Source organism: Apis cerana, linkage group LG6 (assembly GCF_029169275.1).
Source record: "Apis cerana isolate GH-2021 linkage group LG6, AcerK_1.0, whole genome shotgun sequence".
NCBI lineage: Eukaryota > Metazoa > Arthropoda > Insecta > Hymenoptera > Apidae > Apis > Apis cerana.
Genome location: NC_083857.1, coordinates 119,676 through 142,533, shown reverse-complemented (window position 1 = coordinate 142,533; position 22,858 = coordinate 119,676). Strand labels below are relative to the sequence as shown.

Genomic DNA, 22,858 nt, shown 5'->3' with positions numbered 1-22,858 from the left:
TTCTTTATATGATCGTAATGTATGAACTGTTTGTAGAGGAGTAGACAGTCAAAATTGGGTAAAGGATTCTCACGATAAGGAATGTCGAACGTTATGATCGTATAAAGATGAAGAAATTTTTGAATTTCTTTAAAATTCGGTAATCTCTTTCGTTATATATGTATTGTATCGTTTTTATATTTACTACATATTTATTCAATATATGTATGGTTCTTTCGTATATTTGTGCATTGCTATTATTATGCGTATGTACTATGTTTATATTGCGTTATGTTATATTTATTATGTTATTAGATATATATATATATATCTTTGAAATATATCGGAATATATGTATTTAAACTTGAATACTTAACGATGATTTAATGAAAGTGTTCTTCTTCTTATTTGTATGTATATACATCTTTTCTGTATGCTTTGTGTATAAATATGTATATATACGTATGTGATTATTGTTCGAATGTATATCGCTATTATTAAATATCCGCTATATTTATGTTACAATATATTTATTATATATATTTTATATTTTCGGAGTATGAAGGAAGATACATTTCTTTTTAGTTTAGGTATATATCGTTTCTGTGTGTGTTTGTACATATATATATGATTTTTACATGTGTGTGTAAATCGTTATTATTATATACCTACTATATTTATATCGTGTTATACTATGTTATGTTCCTATTATATTTGTACATATATATCGTTTTAATTGCGTGTGTTTATATATATACCATTTTATCTGTCCATATATGTGTGTTTCTTAACACCACCACTCTTGTACATAAGAACTTTTAAAACTTTTTCAAGATATCGTTTTTATATGTCTATTATATATATATTATTCGAATAATGTATGTGTATGTATATCTTAAACGAACGTATGTGTGTATATATTATTTTTGTGCGTTTGTATAGCGCTGTATCGTTTACTTACTATATTTATATTACGTTGTATATGCGATATATTTTCGGAGATACAACGGTTTTAATTATGAAATTTTTTCTTTTTATCTAAATATAATACGTAAATCCAGAGATGTAAAGTAACGAATGAAAATACGTTTTCTTTTTATCTTATATATGTAGTTTCTGTATATAATCTGTATATATATTATTTCTTGTGTGTATGAATTTATATATGTACTTATACGATTTATGTATGGATAGCTATATAGCTATAATGTAGCTCTAATATAATAAAATAGCTATAGTACATATATATGATTTATGTATTATATTATTATTATATCCAGAGATAAAGTGGTTTTAACATTACCTAATTCTAAAAATTTCAAAATTTCCTATTCGTTATACGATCATAATGTAGAATAACCAGCCAAAATTGAATGTAATGAGTTCTCTCGACAATGGGTTTCATGCTCGTATGAAGAAATTTTGGAATCCTTAGAATTCAGTAATCTTAAAATAGGTGAATTACTGAAGATAATAGACATATATATATTTTGTTATAATTGCAACCAGAAAACATTGTCATTTACACTAAATTTTCCCTAGTTATTCTATGACAATCGCTTCAAATCTATTATCGAATAAAGTTGGAATTAAACTATTTAGCTAAATAATAATTAAAATTTATTAAATTAATATTTTTAATAATTTTATTATTTTTATATTTACATTATACTATAATCTAAATTTTCTAAGATTTTTAATTTTAACAGAATTTTTGGTTATTATAGTTTTATTTTATATTATTGATAATGAATATAATACATGATTATTTTTAATTTTTTTAATATTTTCTGTTTGTGAATTAGTTTTGGGTATATCATTATTAGCAAGAATAAATTATGAATTATGTCATCGAAAATTAAGAATATTAGATTTAATTTATTAACTTAGGATTATTATAATTTTATTAATATTTGTATATTTATTTATATTATTTATTAAAAAAATAATTTAAATTTAATTATAATATTATTAATAAATTTACTTAATAAATTTACTTACTTTTAATTGAATTGAATGAATTTTTATTTTTGTAATTTTAGTTTCAATAATATTTCTTACTATTTAATAATATTAACTTTATGAGTTTTTGATTAATTTTTTTATAATTAAATAATAATAGAATAAATTGTTTGTTTATAAATTTATTATTAATAATTTCATTATTATTAGTTTTTATATCAATAAACTTATTGGTATTTTATTTATTTTATGAATTAGATTTATTTTATTGATTTTTATTTAATTGCCAAATGACGATGATTAAGAAAATCCTTAATTATCAAATTTAATTAATATTTTATACAATAATTTTTCATTAATTATATTATATATTATTTATTATATTTATTGAATTGTAGATTAAATTAATTGTAGATTAAATTTAATATTAATTGAAAAATTAAATTTAAATTTAAATTTAATATTATTTATGTATTTATTAATATCATTTTCAGTTAAAATTCCAATTTATTTACTTCATGGTTGATTATTAAAGACTCATGTTGAAGCATGATGGTTATTATGAATCAATAATTTTAGCTTCAATTATATTGAAATTAGGAGGATATGGAATATTATGATTAATAAAAATTTTTAAGAATCAATTTATTTTTATACAAAAATTTTAATTGTAATTAATTCATTTGGAATTTTAATTTTAAGATTAATATGTTTATCTCAGTATGATATAAAATCTATTATTGCAATTTCATCAATTGTATATATAGGATTAATAATTATAAGAATATTAACTTTTTTAAAATAAGAATAAATGGTGGTTATTTAATAATAATTTCTCGTGGTCTTAAATTTTCAGGATTATTTTTTCTTAGTAAATATAATTTATAAACAAACTAGACGTTTAATATTTGTTAATAAAGATATAATTAACTTTATATCTACAATATTTTTATTTTGATTTGTAATATGTTCATCTATATTTATCTATATAATCTATATAATATAGGATCACCTGTTTCATTAAATTTAGTAAGTGAAATTATATTAATACTTATGGTTTAGTATCATGATTAAAATTTATAATTATTATTTTAAAAATATATCGTTTATTTAGATTTATTTATTTATATTAACTAATCATGGAAAAACTTATATAAGATTTAAAATTAATAATTTTATTTATTGGTTGAATATTTTATTTTAATAATACACTATTTTAATAATTGAATTCCATTAAATTTAATGTTTTCAAAATTATATTTTATTTAATATTTATTTAAATAGTTTAATAAAAATATTGATTTGTGAAATTATATAAATATAAATTTATTTTAAATTATCATAAAAATATAATTAATTGGAATTTTGTTATTTAAATTTAGATTATTTATTATATTATTAAGATTTTTATATTTAAGTAAAATTGTTATTTTAAATAAAATATTTATACATTTAATTCTATAAAATTTAATTTTTAATAATAATTGATTATAAATCATTAATACTCATTTTTTTAGTAAGGATTTTTCTATAATTATTTATTTATTGAATTAGATATATAAATTTAAGAGAATTAAAAATAAATCAGTTTTTATATTTAATAATTTTATTTTTAATTTCTATATATATATTAATTTCAAGACCAAATATATTATCAATTATTTTAGGTTGAGATAAGTTAGAATTAATTTTTTATTTTTAGTAATTTATCACATAAAAATAAAATCATTTACTTCAGGTAACTTTAACTATTACATATAGTTTATTTTAAAACGTGATATTGGATTATTATTACTTATTAATTATATGTTTAATAATTTATTATGGAAGATGAAATTTATCTTTTTATAAAATAAATAAATTTATAATGATTTTTTATTGTTAATAGCTTTCACTAAAGAGCTCAAATTCCTTTTCAATTTGATTATCAATGGCAATGAAAGATCCAACATCTGTTTCATTTTTAATTCATTCTTCAATATTGATAACAGCTGGAATTTATTTATCAATTCGTTATGTAGATTTATTAGAGCGTAAATATAAAAATATTATTTTATTAATTTCAAAATTAACAATATTATTTGCTGAATTTCAGCAAATTTTGAATTAGATTTAAAAAAAAATTGTTGCTTATTCAACATTAAGACAATTAGGTTTTATAATAAGAATATTATCTAGGATTTACTGAATTAGTATTTTTATTTATTTTATTTATTTATTCATGCAAAATTTAAGTCATTAATATTTATTTATTAATGTGTTGGAAGATATATACATTTTATAAATTGAAATCAAGATATTCAATTATATTATGCTTCAAATATATTATGCTTATCCATTAAAAGGATAATTATTATTTGTTCAATTTTAAGATTATATTTTTAGTTGGTTATTATTCTAAAGATTTAATTATTGAATGTTTTTCTCTAGAAAAATATATTATTTTTCAACAGTAAATTTAATTATTGGAACAATTTTAACTGTTTCGTGTTCTTTTTGAATAATTTTAGTAATAACAAATAAATATTTAATAATTAATGTTGTATTTAAAAAAAGATGAAATTATGGAAATTTCTATAATAATAATAATTTTAAGATTAATTTATTATGAATTTATGAATTAATAATATTTAAAATAATAATTATAAGAATAACTATAGGACATAATTTTTATAAATTTGTTTTATTAAGTAATAATTGGTTTATTGCAAATATTATTTATATTTATAAATATAATTTATAAAAGAATTTATAAAAAAAATTAATTTTATCAATATTTAATTATAAAGTATTCATTGAAAAATCAATTATTAAAATATTATCAAGTAAATTTTTATTTTTAACATTAAATTTACATAGTTTTAAAATTACTAATATTATATTAAAATTAATGTATTTTTAACTAGTATAATTTATGTAATTTATTTTTAATTAACATAATTAATTTTATTAATTAATTAATTAAATTATTTATTTAAATAGCTTATATATAGAGTGTAATATTAATGAAAATATTAATGAAAATTTTTAAATTTTTAAATAGATAATAATATATAATTTAGTTAGAATAATATAATATCTAAATAATTTATTAACAATAAATTGCTAAATAATTAGCTTTAATTAATTTAAAATTTATTAAAATTTATTTATTATAACAATATATAAGAAGTAATAATTTACATTTAATTTCGACTTAAAGATTGATTCAATTAATTAAATCCTTATATTATTTTAGTTATTGTAATTATTATAATCTAATTAAAATATTCAATTTAAATAATTGTTTATTCCCTCAAATGATAAAATTAATAAAATTAAAAATATGAAATTAATGTTCTATAAGATTTTAAAGAATAAATAACAGGTAAAAATAAAATAATTTCAACATCAAAAATTAAGAATATTATTGTTATTAAAAAAAAAAAAGGAAGTGAAAAGGATAAATTAGATTTTGTAATAGGGCTAAATCCACATTCAAAAGGAGATCTTTTTCAAAATCTTTTTTTTTTATTGAAATAAATTTATTAAAAGGATTAATGAAATTAAAGTGATTAATAAAAACAAAAAGATATATATATATAATTATATTAAATTTAATTAATTTTCTTAATTGAAAATTAAACGTATTTATTTATACAATATATATATATATATATAAATAATTGAAATTTAATTTTTAAATTTAAATCAATAAATAAACAAAATATAAATAAATAAAAATAATCAAATTACATCAATAAAATGTCAATATCAAATGGCTAATTCAAAATTTATATTATGTTTATTTCAAAAATGAATTTTTAACAGTCGATATGGAGATACTAAAGAAAAATGATCCAATTAGTACATGTAAACCATGAAATCTAATAGCTATAAAAAAATTGAATAAAAAAGAAATAGAATCATAAATTTTATCATTAAAGCAAAAAAAAAAAAAAAAGAATTTAAATATTCAATTGTTTATAAAATAGTAAAATAAATCCCTAATAAAATTGTTTGTGTTATATAAAATTTTCTATATTTTAATTTATTAATAATTAAATAATAATGACTTAATGTTACTGTAAATCTTACCTGGAGAAATTAAAGTAAATGAATTTAATAATGGAATTTCTATTGAATTAAAAAATTTAATATTTTTGGTGGTCATAATATATCAATTCCAATTTCATATTTGGGAAGATTGATGTATGAAAAAAAGTCAAAAAAAAAAAAAAAAATACAAAATATATTAATTCTAAAATAAGTAAAATTATTCTAAATTTTTAAAAATTAATAATAAAAAATGTATGTAATCCTTTATAATAAAATATTCTATCTCGAATAATATCACAAAATCAAAATATTATAATTAAAGTGGTATTAATTATATTTAAAATTATAAGTAAAAAAATTGTTCTTGTTAATTCAAATAATCTAAAAGATAAAATAATTGGTCATGGGCAATTTATGATTACATTAAATGAAAAGTTTTCCTTCATTATTTATTAATTAAAATTCATTTGATTCTGAAAAATATAAAATTAAGAAAATTGAAAATACATATCATTGAATAATTGATATAAAAATTTCTAAAGTTAATAATGTATTTTGAATTAATAAATTAATTGGAATTATTGCAATAAAATTTCTAATAAAAATACCTAATAATGTTAAAATTAAATGTCCTGAAATTAAATTTGCTGATAATCAAATTGATAAAGTTCATTGATAAAGTCAAATAATTAATTTAACTAATTCAATAATAACTATAAAATTAATTAAAAATATTGGAGAGTCTTTATTGGAAAGCATTTTTTTTATCATATATTTCATATCAATCTTCTTACCAATACTTACTATTTTATCTCGTTCATCTTGTTACATGATACATTGATATTAATGTTCTTTTGATATACTTAAATCATTTTCATCTAAATTAATATTCACAACTAAATTCTTCTTCTTGTATCTTATTTGGAAAATGCACAAATGAAACATAAAAAGCATAAAAATGTACATAAATATAAATTCACAGAATATCTATTGGAAATAATTAATATGTTTGTAATTAAATATTAAATTATAAAGATTATAATCATAGAAGAATAACAAAAATAACAATGTTTGATTCTGTTTGTTTTAATTTTCTAATGAAAAAAGAAAAATGAATATTTTAACCTGATGGACATTTAATCCAAGCTTAGTATTTTATTGCCATTATATTTTCAGATATATGTTTTACCGAAGGACCAAAGTATTCCTATATCTAATCCAATCAAATTTCTTGTTCCGTTTCATTACTTACATTTAAAAATGATAGAATAGAATAGCTGTAAAGTCATGCTTCTGCATAACATTTTAAGGCTGCCTGTGTATTCTGACAGTGTGCAGTGTCAGACAGGCATATTGGATGAATTTTTCCTTATAAAAAAACAAAAAAATATTTATATATTTATTACATAAAAGTCAGATGTTAACATTTGACTTATTCCAATAATATATATAGAGGTTAATTTTTAATTTTATGATTTTATGAAAACTTACACGACATTTAAGAACACTAGAGTCAAAACTTTCTTCACCACTTTTACAAGAAAATACAATGCATTCTATGGATTCTATGGATTCAATGCATGCAATGGATTCTAATGAAACACGAGATGACATTACATTACAAATTTTTGCATTTATTAATGACAATTGAACAAATCCACGGATCTTTCGACCTTTATCTCGATTTTATCTTCTACAGAAAAAAATTAAGGCAATCGTGTCCGTAATAAGGTTACGTGTGCTTCGGAATTGATGAATTTTCTTTATCCACATGATTCTTTAAACACTGCGTCATAGAATTTGTTTTTACAAGACAAATCACGAGATTAGACCATTATAAATTCCACATTGTCGATTTCCACGTAATATAGTTAAATAACATTAATATAGACAATTAAATCTTATTTTAGAACAAGATATATTTAAAATGGATTATTATTATTATTATTATTACGAATGTTTATCAATATATTTAAACACCAAAATTATTATGAATTTAAATATTTCTGCATTATTATAATTCTTCGTATTCTAATTATATCGTATAATTTTAAAAGTATAATCTTCAAAATAACAAAACTATGAAAATTAATATGGAGAGAAACTATATGTGAGATTTATATTTACGTATGTTCTAAAATTCTACTATATAAACAATTGTTAATTTTATAATACAAATTGGTAAAAATATTCCAGAATTGATAAAAATTTCCAGAAAAATAGTTGAATTATTTACATTTCCACACTTTCAAATTAAATAAATAAAGAAAACTAAAGAAAACTAAAACACTTCACTAAGCACTTATTTAATATTTATGTATTAAGCATTTATTAAAATATTATTATTTCATACCATTGATTTTCTTTTTTTATTTCTTTTACTGTCAAATTTTCAACTTTCATAACTTTCATTTTATAATCGTTAAGGTTACGTGTTATTTCGCATTATTCGTAGCAATCTTTTAAAATTATGCATTAAATTTGTTTATATATTTATAATTTACATTTTACATCGTATTTTTAAATATATTATTAATATATGTTTATGTATATGTATATGATTTACAAAATATAAATTCACAGAATATCTATTGGAAAATAATTAAACGTGACGACAAAAAACGATATTTAAATATCCTAAACGTATCTTAGCTCTTTTATAACAGCATTCGATTTAAATTGTTATATATAAATATATATATATATATATATATTTACAATATAACAATTACATTGTTATAAATTAATAATGTACCACACCTGTTCACAATATTATTTTAATTATTTTAATTATCATAATTTTGATATATATTTAGTTATAAAAAATTAACAAATATATGATATCACAAATTTATTTATCGAATAAATAACACTAATATTATCAGACGATATATATGACGTTTTTCATAAAAATATAAACTATTTATATTATCAAAAATCTTTATCTTTCTTTAATTTTCACCTTTATAAAAGGATACAATATATGCGTATATATATGTACATTTGTATTGTATACATACACACACATTTATACATATATAAACACATAAAATACGATCAATCTTTAATTTTTTTTAAATTAATTTACATAATATGTTTGAACGAAGTACTTTTTTTAATGTAAATATGTAAATCCAATTTGTGTAAAATTTATTTATTTTTTAATTATTAACTTGTTAATAAGAATTTTATATGTACAGTTAGTCGCAGAAGTTTTCATACACTTTACACATATTCAATTAAATTCGTGTTATCGAAATCAACGATAATTTTGTTTTATATGAAATATTGCGAGTATAATAATATGAAACCATTTTTTTTATTATGGAACATCATTTCAAAGCAGTGAAATTAATTTTTCAAATTTCAACATTATTTATTTATATATAATTTCATTACGTAATGTTTCAAGATAAAATAAAATTTTAAATTACAAGATATTTAATTCTAAATCTATCATCGGAGATAAAAGAAGTATATTTTCAGCAAAAATTGTATCCAAAATATGAAAAAATGAAAGTTGATTTCACATACTCAAAAAAATTTTTGTCCAAAAATAAATTATTCTATACATAACACTTTAATATATTGCTATATATAAGTTTTCATCGAAATCAAATCTTTCATAATAATTCAATTTCTTTACAAGATACTATAAAAAAATTTGCATGCCTATATATTAAATTACAAATAAAACCTCGAATAATCAAACTAACGGTAGTAATATCAGTAGTCTAAGAGCGTAATATAATTTTTTAGATAATTCAATAATTTATATTATTCATGAAATATGATAGTTTTACTGTATATTACCTGTTTATATATATACGTATACATATATATATGCATGCTTGTATATATATATATATATCAGTTTTCCAGCTTTTTCATCTTTTTCCTTCTTATCTATCAAATTATTTTCCAAATTACTATTATCGCATTTCCTTCTTTTTCTTTCTTTTTCAATGCTTCTGAATACGTAAGAATACCGTTAACGAAGATATTAAATTTATACTTATTTTTACTCATAAATTTATCTTCAATTTTTTTATGACTCATTCGTTCAATTACGTATCGCTTATTATATCATTTTCAAACTTCTAATTTCATCATGCCAATCTTTATCATTGCCTACCATAGAATATATGTTAAATATATAAAAATATATTAGATAGATATCATATTATCCTCTAATAAGAAACGATAACATCTAACTTCAAAATTTTCATTTTACTGTGTAGTAAAATTGTAGATTCCAAATTGTGTTGAGTCGTTGAATCCAAATATAATCTATTTCTATCTAAACTTGCAACTGTTAAAGTATCATTTCGAAAACTTGTGTATCTGCATCATCCGTAGTTAGATTATCGAAATCTAAAATTTTATTTAAGTAAAATGAATATTTCATAAAAATATTTCATCTTCTCCAATCTTCTTATTCCAATGCTTATACTATTTTATCTTGTTCATCTTGTTACGTGATACATTAATGTTCTTTTGATACGTTTAAATAATTTTCATCTAAATTAATATTCACAACTAAATTCTTCTGACAATCTTGTATCTTATTTTGAAAATGCACAAATGAAATGTTAAAAGCATGATAATGTACCATAGCGTACGAATCGCTTGTTGTAGAGTAACCAGCTAAAATTGAGCATAAAGATCAACGTTTCCCGCTTGTAAAGAACGAAGAGAACTATATTTGTCTCCTTTATCTTCAGAGATATAATCGTTTTAATAATACACTATTCATAAAATTTTAAAATTTTTTCTTCTTTATATGATCGTAATGTATGAACTGTTTGTAGAGGAGTAGACAGTCAAAATTGGGTAAAGGATTCTCACGATAAGGAATGTCGAACGTTATGATCGTATAAAGATGAAGAAATTTTTGAATTTCTTTAAAATTCGGTAATCTCTTTCGTTATATATGTATTGTATCGTTTTTATATTTACTACATATTTATTCAATATATGTATGGTTCTTTCGTATATTTGTGCATTGCTATTATTATGCGTATGTACTATGTTTATATTGCGTTATGTTATATTTATTATGTTATTAGATATATATATATATATCTTTGAAATATATCGGAATATATGTATTTAAACTTGAATACTTAACGATGATTTAATGAAAGTGTTCTTCTTCTTATTTGTATGTATATACATCTTTTCTGTATGCTTTGTGTATAAATATGTATATATACGTATGTGATTATTGTTCGAATGTATATCGCTATTATTAAATATCCGCTATATTTATGTTACAATATATTTATTATATATATTTTATATTTTCGGAGTATGAAGGAAGATACATTTCTTTTTAGTTTAGGTATATATCGTTTCTGTGTGTGTTTGTACATATATATATGATTTTTACATGTGTGTGTAAATCGTTATTATTATATACCTACTATATTTATATCGTGTTATACTATGTTATGTTCCTATTATATTTGTACATATATATCGTTTTAATTGCGTGTGTTTATATATATACCATTTTATCTGTCCATATATGTGTGTTTCTTAACACCACCACTCTTGTACATAAGAACTTTTAAAACTTTTTTCAAGATATCGTTTTTATATGTCTATTATATATATATTATTCGAATAATGTATGTGTATGTATATCTTAAACGAACGTATGTGTGTATATATTATTTTTGTGCGTTTGTATAGCGCTGTATCGTTTACTTACTATATTTATATTACGTTGTATATGCGATATATTTTCGGAGATACAACGGTTTTAATTATGAAATTTTTTCTTTTTATCTAAATATAATACGTAAATCCAGAGATGTAAAGTAACGAATGAAAATACGTTTTCTTTTTATCTTATATATGTAGTTTCTGTATATAATCTGTATATATATTATTTCTTGTGTGTATGAATTTATATATGTACTTATACGATTTATGTATGGATAGCTATATAGCTATAATGTAGCTCTAATATAATAAAATAGCTATAGTACATATATATGATTTATGTATTATATTATTATTATATCCAGAGATAAAGTGGTTTTAACATTACCTAATTCTAAAAATTTCAAAATTTCCTATTCGTTATACGATCATAATGTAGAATAACCAGCCAAAATTGAATGTAATGAGTTCTCTCGACAATGGGTTTCATGCTCGTATGAAGAAATTTTGGAATCCTTAGAATTCGGTAATCTTAAAATAGGTGAATTACTGAAGATAATAGACATATATATATTTCGTTATAATTGCAACCAGAAAACATTGTCATTTACACTAAATTTTCCTAGTTATTCTATGACAATCGCTTCAAATCTATTATCGAATAAAGTTGGAATTAAACTATTTAGCTAAATAATAATTAAAATTTATTAAATTAATATTTTTAATAATTTTATTATTTTTATATTTACATTATACTATAATCTAAATTTTCTAAGATTTTTAATTTTAACAGAATTTTTCGTTATTATAGTTTTATTTTATATTATTGATAATGAATATAATACATGATTATTTTTAATTTTTTTAATATTTTCTGTTTGTGAATTAGTTTTGGGTATATCATTATTAGCAAGAATAAATTATGAATTATGTCATCGAAAATTAAGAATATTAGATTTAATCTATTAACTTAGGATTATTATAATTTTATTAATATTTGTATATTTATTTATATTATTTATTAAAAAAATAATTTATATTTAATTATAATATTATTAATAAATTTACTTAATAAATTTACTTACTTTTAATTGAATTGAATGAATTTTTATTTTTTGTAATTTTAGTTTCAATAATATTTCTTATTATTTAATAATATTAATGAGTTTTTGATTAATTTTTTTATAATTAAATAATAATAGAATAAATTGTTTGTTTATAAATTTATTATTAATAATTTCCATTATTATTAGTTTTTATATCAATAAACTTATTGGTATTTTATTTATTTTATGAATTAGATTTATTTTATTGATTTTTTATTTAATTGCCAAATGATGATGATTAAGAAAATCCTTAATTATCAAATTTAATTAATATTTTATACAATAATTTTTCATTAATTATATTATATATTATTTATTATATTTATTGAATTGTAGATTAAATTAATTGTAGATTAAATTTAATATTAATTGAAAAATTAAATTTAAATTTAAATTTAATATTATTTATGTATTTATTAATATCATTTTCAGTTAAAATTCCAATTTATTTACTTCATGGTTGATTATTAAAGACTCATGTTGAAGCATGATGGTTATTATGAATCAATAATTTTAGCTTCAATTATATTGAAATTAGGAGGATATGGAATATTATGATTAATAAAAATTTTTAAGAATCAATTTATTTTTATACAAAAATTTTAATTGTAATTAATTCATTTGGAATTTTAATTTTAAGATTAATATGTTTATCTCAGTATGATATAAAATCTATTATTGCAATTTCATCAATTGTATATATAGGATTAATAATTATAAGAATATTAACTTTTTTAAAATAAGAATAAATGGTGGTTATTTAATAATAATTTCTCGTGGTCTTAAATTTTCAGGATTATTTTTTCTTAGTAAATATAATTTATAAACAAACTAGACGTTTAATATTTGTTAATAAAGATATAATTAACTTTATATCTACAATATTTTTATTTTGATTTGTAATATGTTCATCTATATTTATCTATATAATCTATATAATATAGGATCACCTGTTTCATTAAATTTAGTAAGTGAAATTATATTAATACTTATGGTTTAGTATCATGATTAAAATTTATAATTATTATTTTAAAAATATATCGTTTATTTAGATTTATTTATTTATATTAACTAATCATGGAAAAACTTATATAAGATTTAAAATTAATAATTTTATTTATTGGTTGAATATTTTATTTTAATAATACACTATTTTAATAATTGAATTCCATTAAATTTAATGTTTTCAAAATTATATTTTATTTAATATTTATTTAAATAGTTTAATAAAAATATTGATTTGTGAAATTATATAAATATAAATTTATTTTAAATTATCATAAAAATATAATTAATTGGAATTTTGTTATTTAAATTTAGATTATTTATTATATTATTAAGATTTTTATATTTAAGTAAAATTGTTATTTTAAATAAAATATTTATACATTTAATTCTATAAAATTTAATTTTTTAATAATAATTGATTATAAATCATTAATACTCATTTTAGTAAGGATTTTTCTATAATTATTTATTTATTGAATTAGATATATAAATTTAAGAGAATTAAAAATAAATCGGTTTTTATATTTAATAATTTTATTTTTAATTTCTATATATATATATTAATTTCAAGACCAAATATATTATCAATTATTTTAGGTTGAGATAAGTTAGAATTAATTTTTTATTTTTTAGTAATTTATCACATAAAAATAAAATCATTTACTTCAGGTAACTTTAACTATTACATATAGTTTATTTTAAAACGTGATATTGGATTATTATTAATTATTAATTATATGTTTAATAATTTATTATGGAAGATGAAATTTATCTCTTTATAAAATAAATAAATTTATAATGATTTTTTTATTGTTAATAGCTTTCACTAAAAGAGCTCAAATTCCTTTTTCAATTTGATTATCAATGGCAATGAAAGATCCAACATCTGTTTCATTTTTAATTCATTCTTCAATATTGATAACAGCTGGAATTTATTTATCAATTCGTTATGTAGATTTATTAGAGCGTAAATATAAAAATATTATTTTATTAATTTCAAAATTAACAATATTACTTGCTGAATTTCAGCAAATTTTGAATTAGATTTAAAAAAAAATTGTTGCTTATTCAACATTAAGACAATTAGGTTTTATAATAAGAATATTATCTAGGATTTACTGAATTAGTATTTTTATTTATTTTATTTATTTATTCATGCAAAATTTAAGTCATTAATATTTATTTATTAATGTGTTGGAAGATATATACATTTTATAAATTGAAATCAAGATATTCAATTATATTATGCTTCAAATATATTATGCTTATCCATTAAAAAGGATAATTATTATTTGTTCAATTTTAAGATTATATTTTTAGTTGGTTATTATTCTAAAGATTTAATTATTGAATGTTTTTTCTCTAGAAAAATATATTATTTTTCAACAGTAAATTTAATTATTGGAACAATTTTAACTGTTTCGTGTCCTTTTTGAATAATTTTAGTAATAACAAATAAATATTTAATAATTAATGTTGTATTTAAAAAAGAAGATGAAATTATGGAAATTTCTATAATAATAATAATTTTAAGATTAATTTATTATGAATTTATGAATTAATAATATTTAAAATAATAATTATAAGAATAACTATAGGACATAATTTTTATAAATTTGTTTTATTAAGTAATAATTGGTTTATTGCAAATATTATTTATATTTATAAATATAATTTATAAAAGAATTTATAAAAAAAATTAATTTTATCAATATTTAATTATAAAGTATTCATTGAAAAATCAATTATTAAAATATTATCAAGTAAATTTTTATTTTTAACATTAAATTTATATAGTTTTAAAATTACTAATATTATATTAAAATTAATGTATTTTTAACTAGTATAATTTATGTAATTTATTTTTTAATTAACATAATTAATTTTATTAATTAATTAATTAAATTATTTATTTAAATAGCTTATATATAGAGTGTAATATTAATGAAAATATTAATGAAAATTTTTAAATGTTTAAATAGATAATAATATATAATTTAGTTAGAATAATATAATATCTAAATAATTTATTAACAATAAATTGCTAAATAATTAGCTTTAATTAATTTAAAATTTATTAAAATTTATTTATTATAACAATATATAAGAAGTAATAATTTACATTTAATTTCGACTTAAAGATTGATTCAATTAATTAAATCCTTATATTATTTTAGTTATTGTAATTATTATAATCTTAATTAAAATATTCAATTTAAATAATTGTTTATTCCCTCAAATGATAAAATTAATAAAATTAAAAATATGAAATTAATGTTCTATAAGATTTTAAATAATAAATAACAGGTAAAAATAAAATAATTTCAACATCAAAAATTAAGAATATTATTGTTATTAAAAAAAAAAAAGGAAGTGAAAAGGATAAATTAGATTTTGTAATAGGGCTAAATCCACATTCAAAAGGAGATCTTTTTCAAAATCTTTTTTTTTATTGAAATAAATTTATTAAAAGGATTAATGAAATTAAAGTGATTAATAAAAACATAAAAGATATATATATATATAATTATATTAAATTTAATTAATTTTCTTAATTGAAAATTAAACGTATTTATTTATACAATATATATATATATAAATAATTGAAATTTAATTTTTAAATTTAAATCAATAAATAAACAAAATATAAATAAATAAAAATAATCAAATTACATCAATAAAATGTCAATATCAAATGGCTAATTCAAAATTTATATTATGTTTATTTCAAAAATGAATTTTTAACAGTCGATATGGAGATACTAAAAGAAAAATGATCCAATTAGTACATGTAAACCATGAAATCTAATAGCTATAAAAAAAATTGAATAAAAAAAAGAAATAGAATCATAAATTTTATCATTAAAGCAAAAAAAAAAAAAAAAAAGAATTTAAATATTCAATTGTTTATAAAATAGTAAAATAAATCCCTAATAAAATTGTTTGTGTTAAATAAAATTTTCTATATTTTAATTTATTAATAATTAAATAATAATGACTTAATGTTACTGTAAATCTTACCTGGAGAAATTAAAGTAAATGAATTTAATAATGGAATTTCTATTGAATTAAAATTTAATATTTTTTGGTTTTGGTCATAATATATCAATTCCAATTTCATATTTGGAAAGATTGATGTATGAAAAAAAGTCAAAAAAAAAAAAAAAAAAAAATACAAAATATATTAATTCTAAAATAAGTAAAATTATTCTAAATTTTTAAAAATTAATAATAAAAATGTATGTAATCCTTTATAATAAAATATTCTATCTCGAATAACATCACAAAATCAAAATATTATAATTAAAGTGGTATTAATTATATTTAAAATTATAAGTAAAAAAATTGTTCTTGTTAATTCAAATAATCTAAAAGATAAAATAATTGGTCATGGGCAATTTATGATTACATTAAATGAAAAGTTTTTCTTCATTATTTATTAATTAAAATTCATTTGATTCTGAAAAATATAAAATTAAGAAAATTGAAAATACATATCATTGAATAATTGATATAAAAATTTCTAAAGTTAATAATGTATTTTGAATTAATAAATTAATTGGAATTATTGCAATAAAATTTCTAATAAAAATACCTAATAATGTTAAAATTAAATGTCCTGAAATTAAATTTGCTGATAATCAAATTGATAAAGTTCATTGATAAAGTCAAATAATTAATTTAACTAATTCAATAATAACTATAAAATTAATTAAAAATATTGGAGAGTCTTTATTGGAAAGCATTTTTTTTATCATATATTTCATATCAATCTTCTTACCAATACTTACTATTTTATCTCGTTCATCTTGTTACATGATACATTGATATTAATGTTCTTTTGATATACTTAAATCATTTTCATCTAAATTAATATTCACAACTAAATTCTTCTTCTTGTATCTTATTTGGAAAATGCACAAATGAAACATAAAAAGCATAAAAATGTACATAAATATAAATTCACAGAATATCTATTGGAAATAATAAATATGTTTGTAATTAAATATTAAATTATAAAGATTATAATCATAGAAGAATAACAAAAATAACAATGTTTGATTCTGTTTGTTTTAATTTTCTAATGAAAAAAGAAAAATGAATATTTTAACCTGATGGACATTTAATCCAAGCTTAGTATTTTATTGCCATTATATTTTCAGATATATGTTTTACCGAAGGACCAAAAGTATTCCTATATCTAATCCAATCAAATTTCTTGTTCCGTTTCATTACTTACATTTAAAAATGATAGAATAGAATAGCTGTAAAGTCATGCTTCTGCATAACATTTTAAGGCTGCCTGTGTATTCTGACAGTGTGCAGTGTCAGACAGGCATATTGGATGAATTTTTTCCTTATAAAAAAACAAAAATATTTATATATTTATTACATAAAAGTCAGATGTTAACATTTGACTTATTCCAATAATATATATAGAGGTTAATTTTTAATTTTATGATTTTATGAAAACTTACACGACATTTAAGAACACTAGAGTCAAAACTTTCTTCACCACTTTTACAAGAAAATACAATGCATTCTATGGATTCTATGGATTCAATGCATGCAATGGATTCTAATGAAACACGAGATGACATTACATTACAAATTTTTGCATTTATTAATGACAATTGAACAAATCCACGGATCTTTCGACCTTTATCTCGATTTTATCTTCTACAGAAAAAAATTAAGGCAATCGTGTCCGTAATAAGGTTACGTGTGCTTCGGAATTGATGAATTTTCTTTATCCACATGATTCTTTAAACACTGCGTCATAGAATTTGTTTTTACAAGACAAATCACGAGATTAGACCATTATAAATTCCACATTGTCGATTTCCACGTAATATAGTTAAATAACATTAATATAGACAATTAAATCTTATTTTAGAACAAGATATATTTAAAATGGATTATTATTATTATTATTATTACGAATGTTTATCAATATATTTAAACACCAAAATTATTATGAATTTAAATATTTCTGCATTATTATAATTCTTCTAATTATATCGTATAATTTTAAAAAGTATAATCTTCAAAATAACAAAACCATGAAAATTAATATGGAGAGAAACTATATGTGAGATTTATATTTACGTATGTTCTAAAATTCTATTATATAAACAATTGTTATAATTGTTATAATTGTTATAATTTTATAATACAAATTGGTAAAAATATTCCACAGAAAAATAGTTAAATTATTTACATTTTCACACTTTCAAATTAAATAAATAAAGAAAACTAAAAAACACTTCACTAAGCACTTATTAAAATATTTATTGTTTCAAACCACTGATTTTCTTTTTTTATTTTTTTTACTGTCAAATTTTCAACATTCATATAGGTTATAATCATTAACGTTACATATCTTTACGTATTATTCTTAGCAATATTTTGAAATTATGCATTAAATTTGTTTACATTTTTATAATTTATATTTCACATCGTATTTTTAAATATATTTTTAATATATGTATGTGTATATATTTACGAATATGATTTACAAAATATAAATTCACAGAATATCTAATTGGAATATAATTAAACGTGACGGCAAAAAACGACATTTAAATTGAATATTCTAAACGTATTTTAGCTGTTCTATAACAGCATTCGATTTAAAATATTTTATATATATGTATACATATATTTACAACATATTGATCATACTGTTATAAATTAATAATGTATCACATCTGTTAACAATATTAATATAATTTTGATATATATTTAATTTTAATTAATTAACTAATTAATTAATTATGAAATATATGGTATCATGAATTTATTTATCAACAAATAATACTAATAATTCTAATATTGTCAGACTATATATATGACTGTTTTTCATAAAAATATATATTATTTATAGTATCAAAAATCTTTATTTTTCTCTAATTTTCAGCTTTGTAAAAGGATATTAAATATATATATATATATATGAACACAAAAAATAAAATCGGCCTTAATTTTTTTAAATTAATTTAGATAAAATGTCGAAACAAAATATTTTTTTTAATTTAAAGATAATCCACTTCGTATAAAATTTATTTTTCTTTTTCATTATTAACTTGTTAATAAGAACAGTATATATATAGTTGGTCGCAGAAGTTTTCGTATATTTTATACAAATTCAATTGTATTTGTGTTATCGAAATCAAACATAATTTTTTATATAAAATATTGCGTGTATAATAATATGAAATTTTTTTTTATTATGAAATATCATTTCAAAGCAGTGAAATCGATTTTTGAAGTTTTAATATTATTTTCATTTCTTTATATACTTTCATTTCGTGATTCGAGATAAAACAAAGTTTTAAATTATAAAATATTGAATTCTAACTCTATTATCGGAGATAGATAGATTATCTATCTATCAGATAGAACAAAATATATTTCTAGAAGAAATTATATGCAAGACATGGAAAAATGAGATTTGATTTCACATACTCAAAGAAATTTGTCCAAAAATAAGTTATTTTATATATGATATTTTAATATAATGTTATATATATTTTTTCATTGAAATCAAATATTTCATAATAATTCAATTTCTTTATTAAGATAGTAAAAAAAAGTTTGTGATATTCATTAAATTACAAGTAAAGTCTCGAATAATCAAACTAATAGTAGTAATATCAGTAGTCTAAATGTATAGTATAATTTATTAATCCAATAATTTATATTAATGTGTTTTATGTGAAATATGACAATTTTAATGTATACTACCCGTTTATATACATTATAAAAAAAATATATATATAAATATATATATATATAAATATATATATATATATATATACACACGCTTTTTTCAATCAATTTTTTCAGCGTTTTCATCTCTTATTTTTTTATCTTCAAGTTATTTTTCAAATTGCTAGTACCATTTTGCATTTTTTTTCAATGCTTCTTTTTTTTTTAATTGCGTCTTTTTTAAATGCGTACAAATACGCATGTTTACTGAAAACACCATCAGATTTATATTTATTTTCGCTCATAAAATTATCTTCAATATTTTTCCATGACTTAGATGTTCAATTAAATATCTTTTATAATATCAATTTCAAACATCTATCTAATTTCATCAAGCCAATCTCTATCATTGTCTATCATTGAATATATGTTAAATATAAAAAAATACAATATATAGATATCGAATCCTCTAATAAGGAACGATTGCTTTCATCTTAAAATTTTCAACGATATTGTGTGGTAAAAATGTAGATTCTAAATTGAGACGTTGAATTCAAATAAAATCTATTTCTATCCTAACTTTTAATTGCTAATGTATAATCTCCAAACATATATATCCGCATCATCCGTAGATAGACTGTCGAGAACTAAAATTTTATTTAAGTAAAATGAATATTTCAAGAAAAATTAATACCAATCTTCTTATCAAAGCTAATATGTTCATTCCGTTACGTGATACGTCCTTTAGATAAACGAATTTGAACTGAAAAATATTCGCAAATAAATTCTTCTGATATCTCCTTCGATATCGTTGAGAGTGACGTTTTCAAGCCGATACTCGCGAATTACGTCGAATTCTGCCACGAGAATTCGATTTTGATCAAAATTGTAGCTTTTCGACGCTAAAAACGCTAAAAACCGCGAATTCGGATTCGAAAGCGAACAGAAATATATATCGAACAAAAACTCGCCATATCATGTGAAATTCTGGCATGAAAAATTGATCTTGATTAAAACTGTAACTTTTCGACAAGAAAATCGCTGTTACGGCGAATCGGGGATCGAAAACGATCAGAGAGACGTTAGTTAATCCAACACAACAAATTCGCATTGTTGAATGATTAAATTCTTCCATGAAAAATCAATTTGGACGAAAAATGTTGCTTTTCGTCACGAGAAACGCTCCTACGGCGAATCCTGCATCGAAAGAAAACGTTCGGAACAGAGACGGATAACAACGATCTCCAACACAAACTCGCCCTGTTACCAATTCTGGAACGAAAAATTGATTTCGATAAGTTATGTGGCATTTCGGCACGAAAATCGCAGTTTCGGCGAATTCTGCTCTCATATCGTTGAGAATGATTATTATATAGTATTATTTTCGAGCGGCCAAGTATCACGGGGTTAGTGGAGTCGGAGAAACGGAACGAAGAAGAAACGTGAATTAATTCAGATAGAGGAAGCCGATATACGGGATGACAGCGCGTGAGCCGGGACGGAAAGACCAGGTGGGTGAGCAGCTGAGTGGACTTCCGCTTCCGCCGGAGATAACAGCGCGTGTCTAGAATCTACTAAGCGGACACGTTCCGGGGCCAACTTCGCGTACACTGTGTTTCGCTGTTTGCAAACACCCATATTTCGGACTAATTATTCCTTTCGTCGATGCCACACCGATAAATTTGTCATTTGTCCCACCGAGCATCTTAATTAAACGACGGTTCGAGGAAGAACGATCGCTGATTATCTTGTCGGCGACGGTGATTAAAGTTTAATAGGGAGTGTCGTTTGAATGAAAGAGATTTTACGTGAAAGAATACGAGTAACGTGAAGCTTGGAAAATTGTCATCAGTACATATTCCTTCTTTGTTTCGAATTATTTCTCATTCTACGATTCTCGAAATCTATTTTGTGTATTTTAAATATTATACGTTTATTAGATCCTTGGATATTTTCTTTTAATAAGTATTTTTTTATCGAATAAAATGTTCAAATTATCTATACGATGCCCAAATTAGTTCACGCAACAAGCGCTCCCATCGTAAAAGATAAAAAATTCATCTTATCGTACCCAAAACCGATAACCGTCTCGAACTACCACCATAATCATATTCAAATTCGCCGATCCATTTAAAAATTCATCAGGACGATCTACCAAACTTTCCCCGGTTTATCAGCCGATACACTTTTCCGGAAATTAGCTCTCGGCTAATTGGTATTAAATTTCTGCTGCGAGCTAAAGGATTATCATCGTAACAGAAACGATTATTCGCGCTTGCGGAAAAGCAGATATGGAAGAGAGAGAAAGAGAGAAAGAGAGACAACGCTAATAAATTCCTACGCGTTGCTCTAGCTATCGCAAAAGGGAGAATTCCAAAGCAGAC

At 19.7% G+C, this 22,858-nt stretch overlaps 1 long non-coding RNA gene across 6 annotated transcripts; it reads right to left on the bottom strand.

Moving 5' to 3' along the window:
- Positions 1–16,474: 16,474 nt before the first annotated feature.
- On the bottom strand, positions 16,475–18,882 carry LOC133666359 (uncharacterized). 6 transcript variants are annotated; one of them, XR_009830449.1, is made up of 5 exons: positions 18,242–18,882; positions 17,876–18,120; positions 17,555–17,737; positions 16,785–16,823; positions 16,475–16,525 (listed from the first exon to the last, which is right to left on the bottom strand). It is a non-coding gene; the product is annotated as an uncharacterized LOC133666359 (long non-coding RNA). The 6 variants fall into 6 exon arrangements; XR_009830450.1 differs by having other exon boundaries at positions 16,482–16,525; positions 17,555–17,666; positions 18,004–18,120; XR_009830445.1 differs by lacking the exons at positions 16,475–16,525; positions 16,785–16,823 and adding an exon at positions 17,085–17,223.
- Positions 18,883–22,858: the final 3,976 nt, after the last annotated feature.